Genomic DNA, 25890 nt, shown 5'->3' with positions numbered 1-25890 from the left:
ATAATACAAAAAAGGGTACATGTTTTTGGCAGCCATGGGCTTGCCCCAAACCTAATCTAGACCTCAAGGGTCCTATTTCTAGACCTGCCCTCAAGTGAGGAGAGAGAAAGTTCTTGGCTAGGCCTTTATATAGGCATTGGGACACCAACTTATGTTGGCCAACTGCTGTGGGCCAACTTTAATGGACATAAAATCCATAAATGTTGCCAACCTAGCCAACCAAGTTCTAATCCATAGGGATCCCTTCTAGTGTCCTCCTGAGTCCTGTGCCCTGCTCATGCCCTAAATAGTCTATTTATCTGATACCCTTCAAGGATTAGCCTTGGGATTAGCATGTCCATGTGCATGTAGATGACAATAAGCTCTTAGCCAATCTAGACCTCTTCTTACTAGCGCCCTTAGCCCACGTGTGAACGCTCCAGGTCCCTATGCCCCAGCTAAGCCCTGAATCCTAACCCTCGGTTAGCACACGCCCCTAGCCCTAGTACTAGGCCTATCGGGACATAACATACTTCCCACATTTGGTTCAATTCACATCCTCGTGAATGCATAAGGAGATAAGCCTATCTAAGCGAATCCCCGGATCCGGACATCCGTACATAGCATCTATTGAAGTCTACCTCTTGCCTAGGTCAATGTAAGTCTCCTTTTGTAGACCGTGCTACAAAGATCCAATTGCTTCTTGTCAATCCAACTCTCATCCAAGAGCTAAATCCGAATAGGGCATCCTAAAGTGCAACAAGCTCTACCATAACAACCCTAGCACAAACCCATAGCACAACTCAATTGTCATACCACATGGCATCTTGTATTAGTTGTCGGCAAAGACTAGTCCGTTGAATGCACAACCAAGTCCTAGTGCCTTGTACTTCTAGTAGAATAGACCAACCGCAAGATCTCCCGTGTCCAATCCTCATCAAAGACTGAACGGAGATTGTGTTTTCACACATAACTATCAGATACTTAGGTCTATTTTAGAGCAAGCATAAAACTCCCCATCAATTTCTGCGTATTTCCCGTGTCCTCGAAAATCCTTAAGACAATATACAACTAACAGCCACTTTCACCCCACCAAATTGGGATGAACCAAAGATCCACACAATCCCGTTAATAGAGATCTTGAAGGACAATGGTTATAACATATTCCACCTCTTAACATGTCCACGGTTACACCCCGTTGAACAAGTGGAAATCCACATGACTCCCAAGTCCTCCAATCAAAATAACCTCGTGTAACTGCATCCACCTTGGAGTATCAAATGGTCCAGCCATCAACTGGTCTAGACATTCGGTCTAAGACTGAGAAGCAGCAAAACTTCTCATCTCTCTCGTGCGCAATTCTGACGCATCAATTTTTTACACGAGAAAAAGTGTGTGAGGAATCACCCTACGGGTAACATGCCATGCTTAGACAATCAAGAAAGGTCCTTATCTTGTTGTCCCTCGCAAACTAGCACTGCTCCTCACAATTACCATACGTTAACTATGCTAAAGCTTAGAGTGTCCCAGATAAGAAACCCGCGAAGCCTCGGGAGATTCTACATGAGAATACACTATGGCGTCCCATACCACCAAAGCACACCCCACATGATCATAGGTGGAATGGCCAACTTTCCCCTCTACAACCCACCCTTGAAGCAACCGAATTCCCCTCTGAACACCAAGGTCAACTTGAGAATCAATCCAATCTATGTGAAGTCAAGGATGAAAGATACCACCATGTTCACACCCCAATCCGTGTCATTGGCTCGTGCAGTCGGTTCCACTATTGTCTATATGCCATACAGAAATCTCGGCCCAGGCATCCAAGAGTCACGGTTCACCACAAGACTACCTTACTCAACATCCAGTCTTGGGTTACGTCAACACCTAGCAAGAATGTCCGGGTCACCTGTCACCCAGTGGCTATCTGGATAACACGAAGGGTTCACGGTAAAGCCTAGTGTGATCTCTTCACCATTTTAAAAAGAACTGTCCACTTATGTGCAAAAGTAAAAGCATGCAACAAAAACTAGATTCCAGCAGAGTTTAGCAAAGACCTCGAAAAATTATTAATTAGGGGTCTTACAAAAGAGTACAAAAAGTACTTGAAAATAAACGTGTTTGTGAAGTTAAGACTGTTGAGGCATTCCTGGACTGACCCATGTATGTGCAAATTCAAGCTTGAATCCTACTTAGCCAAAGCCTCCTGACACCACTTGACAACCCCACGGTCATCACTTGGCGAAGGCTTGGAGCACCCATCAAGCTTGGGCCCGACGCTATCCTCAGTCAAAGGATCCTAGATAACACTCTAGGCCAAACCACCCACCTTGCAGCTCCATGGCCATGAGATCCTGCACGCTTCCTTGGTAGCCCCACGCCACCGTGTGACTACTTGACCTCGTGTCTAATAAGTGACCCGAAGGTAACTCGTATAGTAATAATCCAGCTATTATTGGCCCTTGCTTTATTTATAAGCTTTCCCTCTTTATTTATAAGCTTTTAGCCACTATTAGCCCCAAGCTATTAATTATAAGCTCTTAGCCAAATCTAGACCTCTTCTTGCTAGTGCCCTTAGCCCACGTGTGAACCCTCCAGGTTCCTATGCCCTAGCTAAGCCCTTAATCCTAACCCTAATCCTAGGTTAGCACATGCCCCTAGCCCTAATCCTAGGCCTGTCGGGATAAAACAATGTGCAACTTTGAAAGGTTTGAGAATGGTTGTAGGAGATTATTTTGTGATTGGTTGGGAGTGTGTCGTTTGATTGGTAGATGGGATTTAGGGTTGGAGTGGATGAGGCTATGAGGCCTACTAAACGTTGTACTTGGTGTGTGGTTCTTATGAAATATAAAGTGTTGTGGTTTTGAGTACTTTCTATGTACATTTTGCTCTTGCACTTTGATCTTGTTAGCCTTATAGGTTTATGGTTCAATCCTTATAATAGTATTGTTATTTAAGTTTGAACTACCATAGCCAAGCTAGGTCCTAGTTTTCAACAGCATGTGGCCCAACATAGCCTTCCATTGAATGTACACAAACCATAGTCACCAGGGAACGGGAACGGATATGGGAACGAGGGGCCAATCCGGAACGGGAACGGGACCCCTTGCAATCCGGAACGGGATCCGGAACGACACGTTATCATATTCCAATACACATGAGTAGACAAATATACAATTAAAAGCAGGCAAAAAGAGACAAATATACAATTGAAAGTAGACAAAAAGAGACAAGAATTTGATAGCAAACTCAATGACCTTATGAGAGAGAGAGAGAGAGAGAGAGAGAGAGAGAGATTGTACTTGGCTATGAGAGAGAGAGATTGTACTTGGCTATGCACATTGCACACTGTACTTGCAGCTGCACTGGATTTTATAAGTTCTCGGACTCCAGAGAGGAACGTTTTTTTTTTAACGTTGATATTGACGTTTTTTTTTTTGAACGTTGCAGGGCAGCCTGGCAGCCTGCAGGTCGTCTTTCAAGTTTCAACGTTTTTTTTGAACGTTGCATAATCTAATATCTATTCGTTAATTTTGTTTTTTGATTTGTTTTTTTTTAGGGGTCGGCGGCGGCGGCGCTCAAAGCAGGTATCCTCTTTTCTTTTTTTTAAGGGTTACGGGTGCCCAAAACGTTGGGCACCCGTAACCCAAAAAAAAAGAAAAGAGGATACGCTATTACGCGCCGGCTGCCATAACGTGGAGAAAAAAAAACAGTAACGTCGCCGTTTCGCGCATGAGGGAAAAAAAAAATAAAAGCCACGTAGCTCCACGTTCCACCGTTCCCAAGGTGGCTTCCTCCACGTTCCCCCATTCCACACCAGTGGAACGGCGTTCCCATGTGACTATGACACAAACCCTCCTGTACCCATCTCACACAAGCATTTCCCATATCTGGTGTCTCTGGTTTTCAGGTCAATGCATTCTTGTAAAAGTCTCGCAGATCTGCTTCTTTCATCACTGTACGTGCATTTCAATATCCCAATAGCAGTACTTAACTCACAAAACCTTTGAACCATCAACTACATCATGCATGGCAAAGACTACATGCTATGGCATCCCCCAAACTAAGGTACCCATGGCATGTACACCTTAAACACACATTTTTATACAAAAGTGAATACAAGTAGAGGTGCTGAACCTACTATACTGACCTCAACTCCACCCGGGAAGCAGAAGGCAAGTAAGTCCTTTTGTCTCATAGGCAACCTTTTTCCAGGTGGAAATGTGAAAAGAATCTGCAACAAGATAGCGAACAGCTTTTCAACAATTGTTCAGTCTTCTTATGTACACACAAGTCAAAAGATACATAAGATAGACCTTCCACCACATTTTCCATGCACAAACCAATCATTACAAAATATTACCTCTGGCTCCGGAATGGGAGGAGAAGAGCCCCGAAATTGTTGTCTCATAACATCTCTAAGACGTTCAGGAGCATCGAGCTCTCTCTCCCAAGTCCTTCTCTTCAAAAGCCCTGCTTCTAACGCCTGTGTCTCTACTTCAGGATGAAGACCAACCACCACCATGTGTTCAAATAAGCAGTTTGGTTCATTCCATTTTTTGCGCTCCTGCAGTACATTTACTCCAGAAAATTAGCTAGTGTTGCAAAGCAACTATAAAGTTTGCAAGTGCTGGTGCAAGAAACGAAGCATGGGAAAATCAGGATACTTTACTATTCATGCATGCGCTGGCAAGCAGTGAGCTCATGTGAAAGCAAACACATCTTGTTGGCTCACACAACACACAACAAACACATAACATGTAGTATGTACATTTCTCAAATAGAATCAGCAAGACAGAAGTAACAACTGAGTTCCTTGCTTGACCTGCCTTCATCTCTGTCATTTGTCTTTGTCCTGTCTTATCCAATTCTCTAATGCCCTAGAAGCTCCAACTGAATTATCAAACAGCAGGCAGAGGTGGTGGCAGCATAAGTGGCGGGGCAATAGAGAAAAACGCAAGACTGAATGGAGGAAAAAAGGTACGTGTGATGGTGGGGCAGCAAAGAGAACACATCATACATGGCGGTGATGTAGGTGAACATGGTTTCAGCCACGAGAGTGTGAGTGGAAGGAGTGATGAGAGATCATTCACGGTGACTTGGTGCATAGATATGGATGGGTGGAAGAGAGAGAGAGAGAGAGAGAGAGAAAGAGAGAGAGGAAGAGGGAGATGTGTGAACACACACACAAGAGAGAGAGTTGTTGCACAGCACAACAATGATTGTATTATGATAATACTTCCACCATGTACAATGATTTATATAGGCACCAAGGCCCCTATCTTATGTTCTCTTAATAAGAGAGTGTTCACACACCACTGAACACTTACTAGACTCCAAAATATCCAACCAAAAAAAGGGGCAACAATTTCATTTACAAATTAGCTGAAATTAAATTATCCCGCTTAATTTTCTTTTAAAAACTATGCTTTTGTACTATCAAGCACACATGCCCAGGACATGGCTTTTCAATTCACCATAGCGTCCTTCTATTTAGCAGCACTAGTTCATACATCGGCCTTTGAGAAGAACTCTCATTGACAAGCTCTGGCTGAAACACCTCCTGTAGAGAACTCTCCTCCCAGAAGTCATTGAAGCAATTCCATCCACCAGTGTACTTCCTCCTATGTGTCGAGACCCTCAGCTTCAACCCTAACCCTACCATGAGATCGAGAGGAAGAAGATGATGAGCTCCCAAAAGCAAGAAACCCTAGCATGACATAGATTGTTTAAACTCCTATCCATCTATATACCAATTACCTCCAGACGTCCACTGTGAACCTAACCGCCTACGCCATACTAATGCGTCCCTAATGTCTTCCTGGTCCCCCATGCTACACATCACCGAGTCCCTAGGCATAAACAGTCCTCACTTGAGAACCTAGTAGCTTGCGGAAGCCTGTTTATGATTGATTGATTGTGATAAGCACCTAATCAGAGACTTAAACCCATGCACAACAAACAGCTTCTTCTTCATGCTCAATACGCAGTAGAGAGAGATGACCTAATCTACCATGTATTACTAACATGGTAGAAAAATCTGAAGGTTCAACCATGAATTCTCTTTATAATACCTTAATAGTATCTGTTGAAGTATTCCGCTTCATAGTAGTGAAGTACTCATCCAAGTTGTTAGAAGAATGCTTCAAATTCTCTGCAGTGTTGAAAACTTTATCCTCTTGCTTGATATCAACCGTATCATTCCATGTGGGTAAGGTTGAAACAAGTGTTATATCTGCTTTTGTAATCTCTGTGTCTTCAAAGAAGTCCATCGTTGGTGACTCATCATCTTGAGATAAAGAATCCAAGGACTTTTCAATATATCATCTTGTTGTTCTTCTGAAGTCATGCAAGAAGAATCCTCGATGTTGTCATCAAGTGACTCAATAAAGTTTGCCATAAATATGTCAAGGTTATAACTAACATGAAGTGCATGAGCTACTGCACGTTTTCCTTTATCGGAGCAGTCTTCTGAAGTTGAAGGTTCCACATTACGGTTTTGAGGAGCATTGGGTCGTTTAGGGCATTCAAACCATCTATGGTTGCTATTACAAATTGTGCACAATCCTATCTTTTGCTGTTCACGAGAAGGCGAAGCTACTGCAAGACGAGGAGTGCGAGATTGGTCACGTCCAGAGTCCCATCCATGATCACATGTACGTGGTTCAAGGTTGTTACGAAGCACGCACCTATCCGAGCAAGGCCTTCAAGGCATACGATCCATTCGAGGCGTATGGACGGCTGATCGAGGCGTACGGATCTCAATGATTTTTTTTCCCGCTGACTGCACCGTTTTCGCCCGTTTAGGAAAGTTTGGGATTATGCCCGTTTATACCCGTTTGGGTCGACTTGGTCTGGTGACTTGTCTTAGACGGGGGGCGGGGCTATTTGATACAGCCGACAACACACTCTCTCCCCCTCTCGACTCTCTCATACCCACAGCCAAGGCCCAAGGCCCAACACACTCACTCTCCCCCCCTCAAGGCAGCCCCTCTCTCTCTGTCATGTGCATCACAGATGCCATGGACATTTCTAGGGCTAGATCCAGAAGAGGCAAGCAGATAAAGACTATGAACCAGTAGAAGATGGACATGGAGCAGGACTTGGAACAAAGCATGGATCAGAAGGGATGTCGGCTGGATGGAGGATGACATCAGCAACACCAGTGGGTTGTCGGCTGCAGGACAGAGGGGTGCTGGCTGAAGGCGCATCAAAAGGACCAGTCGGCAGCATTCAATGGAATTAAAGAATTATGAACTGGCCGACCAGCAGTCAGCCAGTTTCTCATGTATTCCAAGGGGCTATAAATAGCCCCCTTGCTCTTTGTAATAGGCATTCCACCCACTAGGGGTGTGGGTCACTTAGAGGTCCCATAGGGGACAGAATTTAGGGTTAGGAACCTTTTTATGAAGGCAGCCCATGGCTGTAAAGATCTGTACCTTTTTTGTACATAGTATATACTGAAATTCCAGCACTTCTCACTCTCTCTCTCTACTCTCTCTCTCTACCTGCGTTTTTGCATCATGGTGCGTTTTTGCATCAGAAGGTCTTCAAGAGTGTTTAGGGCTGAAAGAAGACTACCCAGAGCTTCCGCACGTTACATTGGTATCAGAGCATCACGCTCAGCAAAACTAAACACTAATTCAGTCCCAGATGATGGTGTACAGGTCCAAGGTACAGGAAAGTACACGGATTCGAAGCCCAAGGCGGGAACACAGATCGGGAAGAACTCCCAGGAGGTTTGTTGGTGGTGTTCCACAGTGCCAGATGGGGATGGCAGTTCCGTAAGCCAGATAGGTTCTAAGGGAACGGTCCCAAGGGAGGTTGATCCTCCAAGGGTGATGTGAGAGTGCCAGACTCAGTTCCAGGAACGAAGACCAAGACGGTGTTCCGAGCCAGGGCAGGAATGGATTGTGGACTAGAGGAAGACCAGATGCATAGATCTTCATCAGAGACAGAGTGGTTTGGAGAACAGATCGGATTTTCAGAGAAAAAGGTTTGCCAAGGATGGATAATGACAGAGGGATTTCGGAACAGGATTGGGATGATGACAGTCATCCAAGAGCAGGTTGGATTCCCGTCATCAAGTTTAGCAGAGGGGGATGTCATGTGCATCACAAATGCCATGGACATTTCTAGGGCTAGATCCAGAAGAGGCAAGCAAATAAAGACTATGAACCAGTAGAAGATGGACATGGAGCAGGACTTGGAACAAAGCATGGATCAGAAGGGATGTCGGCTGGATGGAGGATGACATCAGCAACACCAGTGGGTTGTCGGCTGCAGGACAGAGGGGTGCTGGCTGAAGGCGCATCAAAAGGACCAGTCGGCAGCATTCAATGGAATTAAAGAATTATGAACTGGCCGACCAGCAGTCGGCCAGTTTCTCATGTATTCCAAGGGGCTATAAATAGCCCCCTTGCTCTTTGTAATAGGCATTCCACCCACTAGGGGTGTGGGTCACTTAGAGGTCCCATAGGGGACAGAATTTAGGGTTAGGAACCTTTTTATGAAGGCAGCCCATGGCTGTAAAGATCTGTACCTTTTTTGTACATAGTATATACTGAAATTCCAGCACTTCTCACTCTCTCTCTCTACTCTCTCTCTACCTGCGTTTTTGCATCATGGTGCGTTTTTGCATCAGAAGGTCTTCAAGAGTGTTTAGGGCTGAAAGAAGACTACCCAGAGCTTCCGCACGTTACACTCTCTCTCTCTCACACACACACACTCACCCTCTCTCTCTCCCTCTCTAACACACACCCTCTCTCTTCCTCCCTCAAGGCTCTCTCTCTCTCTCACACACACACTCTGTCTCTCTCTCCCCCTCTCTCACACACCCTCTCTCTTCCTCCTTCAAGGCCTCTCTCTCTCTCTCTCTCTCTCTCTCTCTCTCTCTCTCTCTCTCTCACACACACACACACACTCTTCTGTTAGAAGTCATCTCCTGGCTATACATATACACCAAGGCCTCTGTTGTGGGTGTGCCTGCCCGTATTAGGTGTTTTCTCATTTTTCCCTACTCTCCATATTTTTTCCCCATTTTTCCCTATTTTTCCATGGCTTGGGAGGCTTCCCTGTGATGGCAGGAGGACCCAATTGCTGGCCGACTGCATGAGTTCACATTTTGGAGCTCGCCGACTGGTTTGGACAGGTCGTGGACCTTTTTATGCAGGCCGACTGCTGTGTGCAGGTCGTGGGCTTTTTTTGTCTCCTGTCGGCTGTCCCTGATGCAGCCTGACTGCATGTTTGGGGCCATATAAAATGGCCCCATTGCCCCATGCCATTGTATTATTGTATTCGGGATTTTCCTTGTGCATATAGAGTAGAGTTACACTGCTCTCTCTCTCTCTCTCTCTCTCTCTCTCCATTGCTGTATTTTTTCTGCACTTGCTCGTGTTCTCAGATTTTGATTGTTCCGTTGCTGATTGGTGGACTGTTTTGGACTGTTCAAGAAGAGGAGAAGCAAGAGGAAGGCAGGCTGATTTGCTGGACAACCACTTGCAGGTGTAAGTTCTTCTTTGTTCCCACCCACCGACCCTTTTCAGTTACATCCCCACAATAGCAGATCTGCTTGAGATGGCTGAGAGACATGTGAAGATCCCGACACTCCCCACGTTCGCAGTGGACCGTTAGTTGGACGGATTGATTTGGTTGATGTATACCAGATTGGACAGGAGCTTCCTGCTGAGGCTGTTGAGCTCATGTTTGCAAAGGACTCTTTGGTAGGTAAGATTGCGTATCTTGTGGTTTCTACAGCATGCAAAGGATCTTGGACTCTTTTACACACGAGGGGGATTGATGGATGGAGTCCGACTCCACGGTTGGAGTGACTCGGATTGGGGAGGAGATCCAGACACAAGGAGAGATCAACTTCAGGTGACAGTTTTACCCTCGGCTCAGGAGCAGTTTTATGGAGCAGTAGCTATCTCTTGCCTTGTCGACAGAGACAGAGTACCGGGCTGCTTGAGGTGCTGCTTGCGAGGTGGTGAAGTTGCAGAGGTTACTTGGCAAGATTGGGTTTCCACTGGTGGAATCCTTGGTCATCCAGAGGCACTTTGTTCATGAAAAGATCGTTGCTGATGACATCTTGCTAGAGTTCTGTTCCCCGGAGGACAGTGCGGTGGACCTCTTCACGAAGTCGCTATCTCACGCGCTGCTCCAGCGGCACTCCAGCTCCCTGGGGATGGTTCCACAACCAGGAGCTGAGAGAGAGTGTTAGAAGTCATCTCCTGTCTATACATATACACTAGGGCCTCTGTTGTGGGTGTGCCCGCTTGTATTAGGTGTTTTCTCATTTTTCCCCTCTCCATATTTTTTTTCCATTTTTCCCTATTTTTCCATGGCTTGGAAGGCTCCCCTGTGATGGCAGGAGGACCCAGTTGCTGGCTGACTGCATCAGTTTGCATGAGTTCACATTCTAGAGCTGGCCGACTGGTTTGGACATGTTGTGGACCTTTTTATGCAGGCCGACTGCTGTGTGCAGGTCGTGGGTTTTTTTGTCTCCTGTCGGCTGTCCCTGATGCAGGCCGACTGCATGTTTGGAGCCATATAAAATGGCCCCATTGCCCCATGCCATTGTATTATTGTATTCGGGATTTTCCTTGTGTATATAGAGTAGAGTTACACGCCTCTCTCTCTCTCTCTCTCTCTCTCTCTCTCTCTCTCTCCATTGCTGTATTTTTTCTGCCCTTGCTCTTGTGTTCTCAAATTTTGTCTTCATCTCCGCTGCATATTCTGACATCTTCCTCCCTCAAGGCCTCTCTCTAGACACACACACACACTCTCTCTCTCTCTCCCTCTCTCACACACACACACATTCTCTCCCTCATAATCCATCATGCCTAAGCCGGCCAATCCCGCTCGAAGGGAATAGCACCATCACCCGAGTGCTTCGTCACATGGCAAAGTTGGGAGAAGGTGGAATCTCCGGATGTCAATCCATTCCACAAGCCATTGCTGATGAGGCGATTAGGGAGAACTCTCATTTGCAAGCGGATAACACACGGTCAAGCCCACCTCTTCGACAACAAGAGCTCGAGGAAGGGACACTGATGCCCTCTTCGACATCCGGAAGCGCGAGTGTCAATATTGGGGAAGGATCGGGGTCAAGCTCACAATCAAAGCGACTAGGACATCTCTCTAATGATGCTGGTGCTAGAGGGCTTGTACAAGCCACTTTACAAGCCACTCAAAACATAAAGGCCTATGTCAAAGAGCGGCAACGAGTGGCGGAGATCGAGATTGCTCGCACCATCATTGAGTGCAATCTCTCTTTTCATGTTCTTCAAACCCCGCAATGGAAGAGGATGGTCAAGGCCATTGCCGCCATCGGTCCATGCGATGGATGGACGGGAGTAAGCTATGCCGACATGAGGACGAAGAAGCTCACTGAGGAGGAGAGGATTGGTAGATCACTTGAGCCTATTCGTTTGGGATGGGCCAAGTATGGATGTAGCATCCTCTTCGATGGAGAGAGTGATCGGAAGAGGAGAAGCATCATCAAAATCCTCATGTCTTGCCCTCTTGGCACGTATTTCCTACAAGCGGTGGATGCTAGGAAAGCCGGTAGAAAGACAAGTGGGAGTTTCATGTTCCAACACATCCGCCAAGCAATCATCGAGGTAAATTATTCATTGTACATACTATAAGTCTACGTGTTCATGTAACATAGTACATGTCACATAGTACTAATTACATGAGCACTTTGGGTTGTAGGTTGGCCATGCAAATGTGGTGCAAGTCATCACCGACAATGCATCCAATTGTCGTGCAATGGGTCGCATGGTGGAGAAGGAGTTCTCGACAATTGTTTGGACTCCATGGACATCCCATTGCATTGACTTGCTCATGGAAGATATCGGCAAGTAAGCTTGGGTCAAGGACATTTTGGCCCAAGTAACTGATAGCAGTCATCTCCTGTCTATACATATACACCAGGGCCTCTGTCGTGGGTGTGCCCGTCCGGATTAGGTGTTTTCTCATTTTTCCCCCCTCTCCATATTTTTTCCCTATTTTTTCTGGTGTGGGAGGCTGTCCTAAGTGGTCCAGATGTTAGCCAGTTGGTCCTGCTTCTCTCTGCTCCTGGCCGCCTGAAGCTGGTGTAGGTCGTGGACCATCTGGGGCTGGCTGACTCCACACGTGTGAGGGCCGACCCTGAGAAGCTGGCCGCCTGGTGACATGTGCTGGTCGTGGACTTTTTGCTGCTTTCGGCTGTCTCTACAACAGGCCAACTGCACATGTGGGGCCATATAAAATGGCCGCATGGCCCCCCACTCATTGTATCATATTTTCAGGATTTTCTTGTGTATATAGAGCAGAGTTACACGCCTCTCTCTCTCCTTCTCCATTGCTATATTTTTCTGCAGTGCACTTGCTCTTGTGTTCTCAGATTTCATCATCATCTCCGCTGCATATTCTGACATGGTATCAGAGCTCTAGGCTCTTGATAGATCTTGGGAATTGTGTGAGCAAGAGGGGGGGCTGTTTTGTTGCTGATTGGTGGACTGTTTTGGACTGTTCGGGAAGAGGAGAAGCAAGAGGAAGGCGGGCTGATTTGCTGGACAGCCACTTGCAAGTTTAAGTTCTTCTTTTTTCCCACCCACCCACCCTTTTCAGTTACATCCCCACAATGGCAGATTTACTTGAGATGGCTGAGAAGCATGTGAAGATCCCGACACTCCCCACGTTCCTAATGGACCGTCAATTGGACAAGAATAACTACGGCATCTAGAAGGTAATGATGGAATTTGTTCTGGAGTCTTATGACCTTGCTGATTTCATTGTTGTTGGGGTTCCACGGCCGGAGGTAGAGGAAGGGGAGTTACCCTTGATTCGGAAGGGCCGCGAGGCACAGGCACAGTTGTGGGATCGTGTCAATGCCAGGGTCCGCTCTTTCATCTTCCTCAACTGCACATCGCAGGTAATCAATCATATAAAGCATATGAAGCTGGCCAAAGGTATATGGCAGCATTTGGCTTCTCTTTATAACAGGGTATCGCCCATGAAGAGGATTTCCTTGGAAGTACAGATGCGGGTTATGAATCCTACAAAGTCATCGACGATGCGGGAGCACATTAACAAGCTGCAGGCTCTTCAGCAGGAAGCTCTTCAAACTGGGAAGGAGATATCATCAAAGGATATGGCCATCACCTTGTTGTCGCATCTGCCCTCTCAGTACTCAGCTTTCTACTCTTCTTTGATTACCAGGCTCAGCACCATCACACGGGAGGAGCTTGTGCCCATGGTCTTGGACCAGGAGGAAAGATTCACGAACCCTCCACAGGGCGGAGGTTCGGATGCCTTAACTGGCCAATGGTCGAAAGGCCATAACAACAAGGGCAAAGGGAAAAATTCATCGGAAAAGCCTTCTGAGAAGATGTCCGACGCAGACCGTGAGAAACTGAAGGCAGAGAGGACCTGTAATGATTGTGGCGAGAAAGGCCACTATTGGAGGCAGTGTCCCAAGCAGAGCACCGATAAGGGTGCAGAATCCTCAGCAGCAACCGTGAAGACTCCAGCTTTTGTGCACATGGAGGTGATGGACACCAATGTTTCATTTTCTTCGGGCAGGGAGGTGGTTGGAGGACTCTCCGCTACGGATACTCGGGAGTGGATTCTAGACAATGGTGCTTCAAAGCACATGACTCCTTCCCGTTCAGATTTACAAGATCTCTGCAGGTATTCTCGTCACATTCTTACTGGGGATACATCCACTATCCCAGTTCACAGTGAGGGCAGGTTGGAGATAGTTCCCGATGGCAGAGGGGGGAAGCATTCCTCCCAGGTGTTGTATGTTCCGTCACTTGGTTTTCATCTGTTGTCAGTGCATCAGGTTTGCACGACTGGCGTACAGGTGGAGTTTGATGAGCATTTTGTTGCTCTCCGGGACAAGGCAACAGGCTAGGTAGTTTGGGAAGGCGGAGTGGAGAATGGAGTTTACAAACTTTCAGCACTCTCTCCCAGGTCCTCAGTTTTGTGATAAGTGGCAGTCTGGTAATGGCCACTTAAGTGTGGATACGCTACGGGTGTGGGCTTTCCGGGACCAGATGGAGGATAGCTTACCAGTTGATGGCACCAGTTGGCAGGAACTTTCCAGTACAGATGTTGGTAGTTCTTGTGTTCGTCAGTCAAAGTAAACTTCACAGGTAACTTATGCTCTGATGTCTCGTAGTATTCGGGACAAAGAAACTCCTGTAGATGAGGAAGTTCTTTCCACGGGGACCTCTTGGAAAGCCAGGCAGGTGACAGTTGATTACTTGCAGAAGGAGGTGGATGTTGCACATTCTCCAGGCTTTGTGGTTCCAGATTCAGAGGGGGTTGGTTACAGGTTTCCGAAGGCCTTGAGTGGTCTTCAGCAGGTTTCCAGGACTTGGCATCCCACCGTAATAGGTGTTGATCCTTGTGTGCAGTATGATGCCTCCTTGACTGGGAAGCAGAATGGTTCATTGATTTGGTTGATGGATGCCATATTGGACGGGAGCTTCCTAATAAGGCTGTTGAGCTCATGTTTGCAGATGACTCTTTGGGAGGTAGGATTGCGTATCGTGTGGTTTCTGCAATATGCGAATGATCTTGGACTCTTTTACACGGGAGGGGGATTGATGGATGGAATCAAACTCCACGGTCGGAGTGATTCAGATTGGGGAGGAAAGCCAGACACGAGGACCTTGACATCAGGCTCCAGTTTTTCCCTTGGCTCAAGAGCAATTTCATGGAGCAGTAAGAGGCAGCTATATTTTGCCTTGTCATCAACAGAGGCAAAGTGTTACAACCTTGTGTTTTTCCCTCTGGACAACAAGCAGGTGGGCACAGGCACGGGCACGGGCACGGGATGGACAGTGTGAACACGCACCAATTGGATATGAAAAGGAAACCCATATATGGTGGCCAGCCCAAGTGTGAAAGGGGACAAAAAGGGATTTTAAAGTTTATAAGGTTTTAAACCTTTGATGATAAAAATATTATTATTTTTATGGGCATGCGTTTTTGATATGTTGCTTTTGGCGTTTTTGAGAAAAAGCAAATCGCCTCTTTATAAAGCGAAGGGTGGCGGAGTTGAAGGAGGGCAGATCGCCGGGTGGTCATCGTTGAAGTCATCAGGTGGTCGCCATGTGGTCAGCGGCGAGTGCCGGGTGGTGGTCATCGTTGGGTAGGTCGCCGTATGGAGTCGGCGCTGCTCCTCGCACGTGTGTAAGACCAGGGCACTGCTGCGCATGGGCTACAGGCAGGGCTACTACGCACATAGGCTACAGGCAGGCTGCGCATGAGGCGGGCTACAGCCAGCAAAGGGTGCCAGACGGCTGCGCATGGGTTACAGCCAGCAAAGGCGACTAGGTGGCTGTCCGTAGGGGCTGCTGCCAGTCGGGCAGCCGGGCGGGCTTCAGGTGGAGGCTGCACGTGTGGAAGACCAGGTGGCTACGCATATGTGCTGCAGCTAGCAACGGGAGCTAGGCGGATGCAGGCAGGCTGCATGTGTGGAAGCAGCCAGCAGAGATATATCCAGGCGACTGTTGGGCTGAACAGCACGACTCTTCTCTCTCTCGTGGAAGGAGGCGAGCTGATGGAGGCGCCGAGAAGCTAACAGCCAAGGGGTTTCTCTCTCTCTCTCTCTCTCTCTCTCTCTCTCTCTCTCTCATGGATTGCAAGCTTTGTTTACGAGATTGGGATATAGAGGATCAAGCTAAGATGCACAGGATGATGTTCTTGGAAAAGATGTGTTGTTGCCCTTCGTCTTGGACTTATGTGTATTCGGGGATTGCTTGACACGTCCTCTATCTTTCTCTCTCTAGGTTTTTGGCACCGTGATAGGATGGTGCATATGTGGATTTTTCTCATGGAAACAGGACATTGGTTTTTCGCGAAGAAACAGGACTTTGGTAACGAGGAAACAGGCCTATGGTTTTTTTTTTTTCCGAGAAAAGATCCTTTCATTAGTTATAAAAAAACGCCCGCTGGGCTACAAAAAACTCTCCTGCTCATAAGAAGGCAGAGCAGAGATCCAATCAAGGCAGCTAGGGAGACTCTCCCTAGGTGCAAAAAAGTTCAAATGTCAGTTCAAATAACTGAGAGGCTATATCATATAATAGGAGGGGGGAAAATCCAAACAGGTGGTCTGTAATGCCAGCGGGGGGTACCCGCGTGTAGGGTATAGAAGGGGCCGCTGTGCCAAAAGGTGTGAAAGGCCTGGCGCCGCAAGATCGCCGCATCCGAGTCGCCCCGGATGCGGTCATACTGTCCTCGCAGGGTGTGGATCAACTCCTGCCAAATCCCCCAAACAGTCACTGCTGGTGGCTCCAGTCTCCCCTCAAAGGCCCTGAAACACCGGGCTCTCCAGGTGAACCATATGGTGAGGCTGCTGAGGAGCTCCCATCGTAGATCCCTCTCCTGTGTCCAGCCGGCGGACGAGAAATCCGGTGAAGGAACAAAGCGAGGCTGGCCCCTAAAGACTCTAATGGCCTGGCTGTCCAGCTCCGTCTCGTATCCCAGAGCAGGCCCTGACGAAGTCGACCAAGCAACAGCACCCCACGTATACATGCCCTCTGGAGAGAGGGGGGCCAAAATGCGCAGCATCCTCAGCCAAATCTGATGCGCCTGTGGACACTCCCATAGGCAATGTCTGTGTGTGTGTGTGTGTCTCCAATGGGTGGCCGCATCGGCCGCCGCAGGCCGCCGGAAGACCACTGTAGACAAGCCAGGTGCCAACTGCAGAGCCCCTGTGGGCAACCAGCCACTGGAAAGTCGAGATCCTACGTGCCTGTCGGCTAGCCCAGAGCCTGGTCCAAAAATCCTCCAGCAACTCCTGTGAGAGTCCCTGTAGCCGCCAATGCTCCGATGCAGCTGGAGAGACCATCCTCCTCGCAGACAAAATATGCCTCCCCAACCGAACAATGTACTGAAACAAGGTGATCTCTGTGGCCTCGGGGGACGCATAAGGGTCACGCCACTCGTACTCGCCAGGGTCCCACTGGAGCCGGGCCAAGGGGCGCGCAGCATATGCCCATATGCGCCAATCAGAGTCCACATTTGCAGGGTCTGGATCAATATGCCACTTCCGGGAAGTAGCGGCCACTACCCGTATCCTCTGAAAGATGCACTCTGCAACCAAAGGCGACTCCGCCTCCACTCTCTGAAGTCTGCCCTCATCCTGGATCTCATAGTAGAGGCAGCTACCATCCTCAGTGCAAGCTCTGACAGCAATCAGGATCTCCAATTGTGTAAAGGCTCCCATCCACCGTGGGGCCGCTGGCTCAAAAGGCGTGAACCACTCCTCAGTGAGTGCCTCCTGAATGTCATCCCTCATAATCAGCCCCCCTCTGAAGTGGCTCAGCCTCTCCAGGATCCAGCCCTTCCTTGGGGAGCTGATTCATGCTACCCAGACAGGATTCGTCAAGGAGCGCAGTATCCTTGACAACATTTTTACCTTCTGGGAGGCGACGACTCGAGCTAGATTTCTCGGTGAGGACCTGGTCGTGATGCTTCTCGATTTTGAGAAGGCATACGATAGAGTCGATTGGGGTTTCTTAGAGGGCACTATGCTTGGCCTGGGCTTTGAGCCACTCTGGATTCGAGGAGTGGCGGCTCTATACTCCACAGCTCGTAGCCAGGTGCTGATGGCAGGAGGACGGGGGCCGAGTTTTGAGTTGACCAGATCAGTCCGTTAGGGGTGCCCTCTTGCCCCGTTTCTTTTTCTCTTCTTTGCTGAGGCTATGAGCATGTATCTGACAGCAACAGAGGAGGTTGGTTTGAGACTCCAGCTCCCAGTTCGGGGTGAGGACCTGCTCGATTCTGAGTTTGCTGATGACACGGGATTGTTTTTGCATGGCCAGGAGGCTAATCTTCAGAGGGCAGAGCAGTCGCTACAAGTTTTTGGTGCAGCTTCGGGAGCATTGATCAATTGGTGCAAGACAGTGGCCTTTTGGATCAGTAGCGCTCCCGCTCCGGCATGGAGCCCAGACCCGGGTTTTAGATGGATTCCTCCTGGCACAGCAGTGCGGTATTTGGGATGCCAGATTGGACTTGATTTGTCACCTGAGCAGCAGATCGCCCCGCTTCTTCTGAGCATTCGGAAGAAGATTTTGTATTGGAGTACAGCTCAGCTATCCTTGGCTGGGAGGGTGGTGGTGACAAATCAGGTGCTTTTAGCGACTATGTGGTACATCACGTCTTGCTGGATCTTCTCGAGTTCCTGCATCAGCCAGGTACAAAGGCTGATCAGGAACTTTCTTTGGTCCGGGCGGGATGGTCAGCCGGCCCAGGCTAAGGTTGCTTGGGCAGTGATTACTCTTCCGATGGCTCAGGGGGGCTTGGGCATTATAGATCCAATTGATCAGAGTAGAGCCTTATTGGGGAAGCTTATTGTTCGGGGGCTGCTTCCAGGCGCTGAGCCTTGGAAGGAGCTTCTTTTTTAGCGACTGCAGGCTAGGGCTCCCCCAGCAGGGGGCACTTGGGCACCAGAGATACAATGGATCTTCATAGAGATGAGGAGGACATGCCTCAGTAGAGGATGGGAGGACAGATTTGCCTTGAGCATCCTACGCGCTTGGGAGCTGCTGAGACCGGGGCTTTCTCAGAGACCTCCTACTTGTGATGAGGAGCGGGCCAGACAGCCGCTCATCTGGAGCCCCGCGGTACGCACAGAGCAGGGTCATATGTTGGGTTCTTGGCCTCGTCTAGCCTGGGGACCATTGGCGGCAGGCCCAGCACGCAGTTTTGGAGATTGGCAGGCCTTCTGCAGTCGCCCAAAGGAGATCCAGGTCAAACTCAAGGCCTTTGCCAAGACCTTGTAGACAGTATTGAGGATCGTAATAGGTCTCCAATGCCGAATATCATCTGACACTCCCTCCCCCTTGGGGATAAGAAAGATCAAGCCCTCTGAAAAGCTTTGTGGCATCACCCCAGTGTCCAAAACATACTGAAAGCCCCTGCGGAGGCCTGGCCCCAAAAGGTCCCAATAGCGCATAAAAAAGGCAAGCGTCAATCCGTCCTCCCCAGGGCAACTATGGCGCGGAAGGACCCTCACAGCCTCAACAAGCTCATCCTCTGAAAGAGGCTCACCCAGAACTGTGCGCATACGATCTGTGACCCTGTGACCCTCCTCTGCACATGGGCCCACACAGTCTGTCTGCAAGCATCACGTGCCTCCGTGGCTGGCTCCGCTGAAAGCAAGTCTCTATAGAACTCAGTGGCAATGGCTCTAATCTCCCCGGGCTCAGTGGCTAACGATCCGTCCTGCCTCCTGAGCTGGCGTACTCCTGCTCGAGCATGGCGGGGTCCGGTAATCTCAAAGAACTCCCCAGTCACTCTATCACCAAGCTGCGTCCACTGAGAGGCCTGGCGATGATAGTAGAACTCATGTCTCTGCTCCTCTGCCTCTCTAACCTCTTGGCGTGCCTAGCTCAGCTGGGACGCCACCCACTCACATGTAGGCTGCTGCTCCTGAAGGCGCTGGAGCGAAGCTAGGCTATGTCTCAAGCGACGCTCCCGCTCTCGTGTCTCTCCCAGCCGTGTCAAGGCTACAGCGTGCAAAAAAAAGCTGAGCTCGATGAGTCCCTGGGCACACTGGCCTGCTGCATCCAGGTCAGAGCTCTGGCTATCATGCCATATCCTCTCAATGTCCTTAGAAAGACTGGGATCTGTAAGTATCCTCTCTGGGATCCTCAACTGTAAGCTGGTCTCCCGTGTCCTCTCCTCAAATGTCAAAATAACTGGCGCATGGTCTGAAAAAGAGGTGCCAGCGAGAATGCCAACGGAGCCCCCACGCTCCCCGAACCTGTCGCCCACATAGAAGCGATCAATCCGTGATAGATTAGTCCCTCCCTGCCGGCGATCCGACCGAGAAAAGCTAAGACTGTCCTGAGAGCGGGAGAAAGCCTCATGCTGCCATGCATCAATGATCCGCAGTGTCATGCAAAATCGCTCCCAAGCTGCAAGCTCCGTGCCGTGCACTGTAACATGACTGCCTCCCACCCTATCGGCCGGGTCCTCAAGCATGTTAAAGTCTCCCCCGACACACCAATGTGCGGCCTTGGGCAATGCATCTGTAACAAGGGTCCAGAACTCTGCTCTGGCACTAGCATGGTTGGGCGCATAGACATTGAGCACGCCACAGAGCTCATCATGCATCCTCATAATAACATACTGTGCTCTACCAGGCACAATGACCCCGCGATCCACAATGGCCTGCCGCCATACATCCGCAATGACCATACTCCTCCCTGCCCACCCAAGGGGCCAAACCCTGCAGACCAAAATGTGTCCCATCTACCAGGCATCACCGAACCATATCTCCGAATCCTGCTCTCACTCAAATGGTGCTCCTGCATCATCAGAATATCAATACTGCCCCCAACCAGGCATCGCTGAAGCTCCTACCTCAAGCAACCACGATAACGTACATAGTGTGCGCCGCCAAGGCCCTGTACGTTCCATGAGATGATCCTCATGGATGACCTGCTGACATGGAGGCTGTCTCAGCCATGCGGCGGGCCTTCGCAAGCGGCTTGGATGGAGAATAGTCCCCATCCGAGCAGCTACGAATCGAATCTGCTCACCCGGTGTGCTGCAGGAATCTCGGATCAAGCGCCAGTGGCTGTGTCCCATGGCGACTGCCTCCCGCTCAGAGAGAGCAACCTCGTGTATGCCACAGAGAGGGAAGGAGAAGGCCACCGCTGAATCAAGTGCCTCCTCCCCTTGGGCCGGAGGTATCACCACATGAACTCTGATGGGTGCTGGCTCATGGGGCCCTCCGCTCCAAAAAGCCGTGTGAAGGAGTAGTCAAAAGCCTCCGAGCGCTGTCTAGTGTCGAGACTACTCAGCCAACTGCGGATAGAGGATATCCGTGAAGCCCGAATCGGCATGGTAGGTCTCCTCTGCGGTGCTCAAGCAAGGTCGGTGCTCAATGCCCGCCGGATTGCAGGTGAGCGCCAGGGTACTGCCAGGGCCTCCCGGGGAGCTGAGGCGAGCGGAGGGGGAGGAGGGGAGGGGAGAAGGGGGTGGGGAAGGAGCTGCTGACAAAACGGGAGCGGGAACGCGAGGAGGCGAAGGTGGACGCGAGGCGGGGGGGGGGGGGGGGGGGGGGGAGGGGGAGGGGGAGGGGGAGGAGGGGGTGCTGGCATCTCCTGATCCTCAGTCTGCGCTGGGGTCTCCTCCTGGAGGGGAGCAAAGCTGTTCCTCACTGGAACCCAGTGATGCTGAGACTGTGACTGCTGCTGCATCGGTCTCTAGGCATGCTGCTGTGGCTGTCTCCCTCTACGGCGCCCCTGTCCAGGCTGCCAATCCGAGATCTCTGTGGGCTGAGCAAGTGTCTCGGAGGCTGCCTGCCGAGCCGCATGTGTGGGCGGGCCATCGGGGCCTGCTGCTGCGGTGAAGGCAGGCCTTGGCCAGGTGGCCGATCTGCCTGCATATAAAACACTGGTTCGGGAGCCCCGAAAACTCCACTCTCTGATCGATCCACCCCCCCCCCCCCTATCCTAGGTAGCTGAATGACCTTCGGAAGGGAGGAGATGTCAAAAACCAAAACTCTGACCGAAGGCAGGCCAACTGCTCTAGCCACCACTGAAGCTGCTGTGGGGCCAGTCTCAAGCACCGAGTCCACCAATGCTCCCATCCTAGAAAGGAGCGGTAGGTACTCGCGGGGCAGAGTCCAGGGAAGCAAACTGTGACATGGAATAGGCGCTCTTCCTGCTCGGCCGCTGCTGGGTCGAAGCCATGCTGCCAAGGTCTAAAGAAGGCCCAAGCGCCCCTGATGTCAAGGGGACTCATGGCTAGGACCTGGGCCACGCTCTGGGCTATCTCGAACTCAATCTGGTAGTGTCCGCAGCCCAGTAACTGAACGTCCAGGATCTTGCCCACATCTGCAAGAAGGCGGGCTTGTAGAAGATCCCGGATCTCCGCTCTGCTGGGGCGAGTGCCGACTATATGGCAGATGGTGGAATGTGCCTGGAGGCGTTCCACCTCTGCGGCGAGGCTCGCTTCCTCTTCTGGCGAAAGAGAAAGCCTGATGGGGGTATCCTCAGGGGCGGGCGAGGGGGCTGCGGAAGAGTTCCTCTGAGGTGGGGCGGGAGGAGCCTCCATCAGTGTCTGAAGCTTAGTCGAAGGCGAAGCGAAAACGGAGTGTCCTACAAGAACTGAGCTGCACAAAAGGCGAAGCGGGGAGGGACAGAGGAGGAAAGGCGGAAGACAGAGGGGGAGGGGGGGGACAGAGGGGAAGGGGCTGAAAACAGAGGGGGGCGGAAAAGGGCAAAGGCGGCGAAAGGCAGGGGGGGCGGAGGAAGCGTGAAGAGGGGGGGGGGAGGGGGGAGGCAGGCGGAGGGGAAGGGGCGTAAGGCAGAGGCGGCGAAAGGCAAGGGCGGGCGGAGGAAACGCGAAAAGGGAGGGGGGAGGGGGGGAGGGGGCGGAGGCAGGCGGAGGGGGCGGGTCGCGGAGGAAGGGGAGAGAGCAGGGGGGCGCGAAGTAGGCGGGGCATGCGGGCAGCGGGCAGCGGGCGCGAAAGAGAAGGGGCGGGGGGGGGCGGGGGGGCGCAAGAAAACCAGGCGGGGGGGAGCAGACGCGAGGGCGGAGAGGACAGGGCAGGCGGGGGGAGCAGTCTCGCGAGGGCGGGGAGGGGGGTGTGCGAGCAGGCGGCAGCGCGAGCGGGGGGGGGGGGGGGCGAAAGCTTCAACGAGCGAGTCCAGGCCTATGGTTTATGGATTCAGGTCTATGGTTTATCGGATACAGGTCTTTGGTTTCATATGGAGAACATGTCTTTGGATTCATGTGAACAAGTTATAGTTTTCTCGCGGTTACATGCAACCTGTGACTATAGGGAAGGACATATGATTTGGTGCAGCCCTACTGCTGTTTGGAAAAGGGTTTGTGGGATCCATAGTAGAGATGGAGAAGACCTTTTCAAGCAAGGAGGTGTTATACATGTATGCCTTCTCTATGGAATGTTGTGCTGTAATAACGAGAGTTCTCATTTGGAAGTCCTGGGTGAAAGCTAAAAGGGATCCTATTGGTAGAGGATTCTATGTTGCCATATATATAGGCAGTGATGTGTGTGAACACACTTAGGACCGCCGGGGCACTTTTTCCCTCTTTAGGAGGTTTTTTTCCCCGGCTTGTATATACGCCCATCACTCTAGGGCTAGCTTATCTTTTGTACATTGACACAATCTAACACTTTGTGTTGTGTGCATTCTTGCTTCTTCTTCTCCAAGCTTTGTGTGCTTTCCTGCAACCCTAATTCCAACAATTGGTATCAGAGCAAGCGTCGGCTCCCAGGGCTACGCCGCCAGCACCCTCCGACTCACGTTCTCCAATTGAGGTGAGCTTTCACGAGCGCTTCCAGGTCCCTATACTCTGCAAATAAGCCCATAGGGCTTAGCGTTCTCAGAATTCGCATCTGAGGTCGTTTCGGGCTCTGTTTTTGCATTTCAAGTTCTGCACAGGTGTTTTCGTCATTTTCTGCAAAAATTTCGACAGTGCAATTTTCTGCAAAACAGGCATACGTACTCTATTGTGGACCAAGCTACATAGCACGAGTTGTTTTCTGTTCAGTCTTTGCTTCATTACAGGTAGCTTTTGCATCAGTTTCAGTCAGTGGCCATGGCTGATAACAACAATGATGTATTTCGCATGTTATCTGCTGATGACAAATTGGATGGAGACAGCAACTACCCACTTTGGGCATACATGATGCATCATGTTTTGGTTGCAAAAGGAATGTGGAACATTGTGCAGGGTATGGATGTACGTCCAGGTTCTGTGGATGTAGGATCTGTTGAGGATGTTGCAGGTTCTAGCAACTCTACTGTTGCTGCTGTTTTACCCACTGCTGAACAAGCTCGTTGGGATGGTAAAGATGCGCAGGCTCATGCCTTGATTGCACTTTCTGTCAAACGTAACATCACCCCACATATTCGTTCAGCTAAAACAGCAAAACGGGCTTGGGATATTCTAGCTGGTTTGTATGCAGAACGTAACGAGGCAAAAATCGCTTACCTGCGTAAAGAGCTAGAATTGAAGATTATGCAAGAAGATGATGACATGAGTGTTTTTCTTGCTGAGATTAAAGATCTCAAAGAACAGTTGATTTCTGTAGGTAAGATTATTCCTGATCATTCTCTTGTGCAGACTGTTCTTGATGCTTTACCTGAGACATATCAAACTTTTGCTTCCACGTGGAGACTTCTTAATGAGGACAGACCTGATGCTGTCAAGTATAATACTTTAGTCAACAAGCTCTTGCAAGAAGCGCAGTCCAGGCAAAACAGGGCCAGGCAGCGTGCAGTTGATCAAGCATTTATTGCTGCCCAGCAGCAGAGAAGAAGTGGTAAGGCAGTCCCTTCCACTGTTTCTTCTCCTATTAGTAGGTCTGCAACTTCTTCTCCTTCCACAGGTAGCAACAATAAGTCTGAGAAGGCTCTTGATAAAGGCAAGAAAAAGACCAGGTGCAACTATTGTAAGGCAAATGATCATGTCATTAAGAATTGCCCTAAGCTGAAGGCTAAAGAGGCAAAGAAGAAAGAGTCAAATGCAGCCACAATAGCGGATGCTTCTACAAATGCAGATTCTGCAAATGTTGTGCAGGATACAGAATGGGCGTTTAGCGTGTATTGCCAGTATGACCCATCTGTACCATGATGCATGTTTGGCAGTTTCTGTTGACTCTCATGTATGGTATTTTGACAGTGGTGCTACAAAGCACATTACCTCGCATCGTGATATGTTCACTTCTCTTGAGGCTGTCCCTAATGGGAATACTGTCACATGTGCCAATAATGCTTCTTACCCAGTGAAGGGCATTGGTAAAATTATGCTTACTGCTGCAAATGGCAGCGCTTTCACACTTTCAGATGCTTTGTATGTGCCAGGGATAAAGAAGAATCTATTGTCTGTCTCTGCGCTTGCTAGACTTGGACTTGTAGTAAATTTGTGGATGACAGATGTACTGTTCATGATTTGACTTCTGGTGATACGATTATTGTATCTGGCACCTTGTTCCGTGGGCTGTATAGGCTCAATTCTTATGACAAGTGTGTGGAAGATTCAGCAAATGCAGTTTCTAATGAAAAGGCAGTTTCAGATGCAAAACTATGGCTTGCTCGTTTTAGTCATCTGAACTTTGCTAGTTTGCTGCGTTTGCAGAAATTTGATATGGTTGCTTCATTGCCCCCTCTTGAGGCACCATTGAAACATGTTTGTGAAGGCTGTATTTTGGGCAAAATGCAGCGTTCTGCGTTTCCAAAGGATGGTTCTGTGCGGGCCACTCGCAAATTGCAGCTTGTACATAGTGATGTATGTGGGCCTATGCAAACTCCGTCATTTGGTAAACACTTGTACTTCGTGACTTTCATTGATGATTACTCAAGGCATGCATGGGTATATCCACTCAAGGCAAAGTCCGAAGTGTTTTTGTGCTTCAAACAGTTTATGCTTATGGTTGAAAATGTATCCAATTGTACTGTGGGCACCCTCCGTTCTGATCGAGGGAGGGAGTACATGTCTAAAGAGTTTGATGCATTTCTGGCTAGTCGTGGGATAAAACACCAATGTACAGTGCCGTATACCCCTCAGCAAAATGGTGTTGCTGAGAGGAAGAACAGGTCACTTATGGAGATGGCACGATGTATGGTCAAGAGCCAAGCTTTGCCACATGCGTTTTGGCTTGAGGCTGTCATGTGTGCTGCATATGTACTCAACAGATGTCCCACTAAGGCCTTGCAGTCTATTACTCCATACGAAGCTTGGCATGGCAGGAAGCCTTCTATTGGTCACTTGCGTGTCTTTGGTTGCTTGGCCTATGCTTTAGTGCCTGTGCAACAACGCAAAAAATTGGATGATAAGGCTGTCAAATGCATTTTTGTTGGTTACAGTGCTGAAAGCAAGGGTTACAGATTGTATCATCCGCAGTCAAAGCGTATCTTGATT

At 49.6% G+C, this 25890-nt stretch overlaps 1 pseudogene across 1 annotated transcript in view; it reads right to left on the bottom strand.

Moving 5' to 3' along the window:
- Window positions 1-25890, bottom strand: part of LOC147637557 (uncharacterized) — an 84002-nt pseudogene that overhangs the window by 45954 nt on the left and 12158 nt on the right. Inside the window, exons 2-3 of the transcript XR_015266055.1 lie at window positions 4346-4549; window positions 4133-4216 (exon numbers count right to left, since the gene is read on the bottom strand). The product of XR_015266055.1 is annotated as an uncharacterized LOC147637557 (transcript). The remainder of the gene's footprint in view (window positions 1-4132; window positions 4217-4345; window positions 4550-25890) is intronic.

The sequence above is a fragment of the Cibotium barometz genome, chromosome 6 (genome assembly GCF_041138505.1).
Source record: "Cibotium barometz isolate CiBa-2024 chromosome 6, ASM4113850v1, whole genome shotgun sequence".
Classification (NCBI taxonomy): domain Eukaryota; kingdom Viridiplantae; phylum Streptophyta; class Polypodiopsida; order Cyatheales; family Cibotiaceae; genus Cibotium; species Cibotium barometz.
Note: the sequence above shows the minus strand (reverse complement) of the source record. Positions and strands in the feature narration are given on the sequence as shown.